Source organism: Podarcis tiliguerta (genome assembly GCF_965153285.1).
Source record: "Podarcis tiliguerta genome assembly, chromosome: 2".
In the NCBI taxonomy this organism is placed as follows: domain Eukaryota; kingdom Metazoa; phylum Chordata; class Lepidosauria; order Squamata; family Lacertidae; genus Podarcis; species Podarcis tiliguerta.
In genome coordinates, this window is record NC_139535.1 from 18805907 (window position 1) to 18807805 (window position 1899).

Sequence of the window (1899 nt, forward strand, 5' to 3'; positions counted from 1 at the left end):
CCTGGAATACTGAGCCCTCCAATTCTTGGGCTCCACAATTTAAGAAGGATGTCAACAAGCTGGAGTGTGCCCAGAGGAGGGCAACGAATAAGATCAAGGGTCTGGAAACCAAGCCTTGTTACAAATGGTTGAAGGAGCTGCGTATTTTTAGCTTGGAAAAGAGGAGACTGAGAGGAGATACTATAGCCATTTTCAGATTTCTAAAGGGCTGTCACGTGGACGATGGAGCAAGCTTGTTTTCTGCTGCTCTGGGGGTTAGGACCCCGAACCAAATGGGGGTAAGGGAGCAGCTGCCCACCTCCAAATCCAGCAAATCAATACAAAACCTGAGGATCTGCGCCCACTAACATAAAGCCTCCCCCCCATAAATCCCACGATGGCCCCATGAGGGTTGCTTTAGTTGAGATTCCTGCAATGCTAGATGACCCGCAGGGTCCCTTCAAACTCTGCAATTCTATTATTCTGTGTCATTTCCTACGTCGGAACTGAAGGCAAGTAAGTGAACTGAGTTGAGTGGTTTCACTTTCTTTTGCTACCAGAGGTCCCTGGTTACAAATGATTCTATGAACTAGCAGCTCCACCCACCCTCTTTTTTTGAGATCAGGTTTTACAGTTTCAAATAAAGCACAGGTAAAGGTAAAGGTACCCCTGCCCGTACGGGCCAGTCGTATCCGACTCTAGGGTTGTGCGCCCATCTCACTCAAGAGGCCGGGGGCCAGCGCTGTCCGAAGACACTTCCGGGTCACGTGGCCAGCGTGACATCGCTGCTCTGGCGAGCCAGAGCCGCACAGGGAACGCCGTTTACCTTCCCGCTAGTAAGCGGTCCCTATTTATCTACTTGCACCCGGGAGTGCTTTCGAACTGCTAGGTTGGCAGGCACTGGAACCAAACAATGGGAGCGCACTCCGCCACGGGGATTCGAACTGCCGACCTTTCTATCGGCAAGCCCTAGGCGCTGAGGCTTTTACCCACGGCGCCACCCGTGTCCCCCAAAGCACAGGTAAATGCACCTATATGGCTAATGCTCCACAGTAGCTGCTGTTGCATTTATTTGTGGAAGTGCAACGTCCGAGTCCACGTGTAAGATGACTGATGTTTGAGGGGAGTGTTTCTGTACTCCGCTCCAATAAGGCCTCGTGACAGAGTGGACTTCTCATGTTGTCCACTGTAATGTTAAATATGTAAGTCCACCACCACCACCATGGGAAACCTTAAGTTACAGGAAGCATTTTTTTATATTAATGGTGAAGGCATTATATAGGCACACGTCATATAAGCACCTTAGATTACACTTTGGAGTGGTCCATTCAACATGAGCAGGAAGTTCTGGTTCAGAATGTGGTCCATTTACTTGCTCATTTCGCCCTCTATATTTTATGTTTAAATTGTGATGGAAACAGGCCTTTTTTTGTTAGAAGAAGGAGGAGGAGGAGGAGGAGGAGGAGGAGGAGGAGGAGGAGGAGGAGGAGGAGTTTGGATTTGATATCCCGCCTTTCACTCCCCTTCAGGAGTCTCAAAGCGGCTCACATTCTCCTTTCCCTTCCTCCCCCACAACAAACACTCTGTGAGGTGAGTGGGGCTGAGAGACTTCAGAGAAGTGTGACTGGCCCAAGGTCACCCAGCAGCTGCATATGGAGGAGCGGAGACGCGAACCCGGTTCCCCAGATTACGAGGCTACCGCTCTTAACCACTACACCACACTGGCTCTGAAAAAGAGGTGCTGTCGAACTTTTTTTTAAGGGGTAGCAACCAGCCAAAGTTACAAGCCATCAGGTATGTGTATATAGACGAATCCATTTTACAGCATTCTCAAAATGTACGTGGTTCCGCATTTTCTTGCTTTCGGTTACACCAATAACAATAGACTCCATCTTTAAAGAAAACAACTATTAAGAGGTC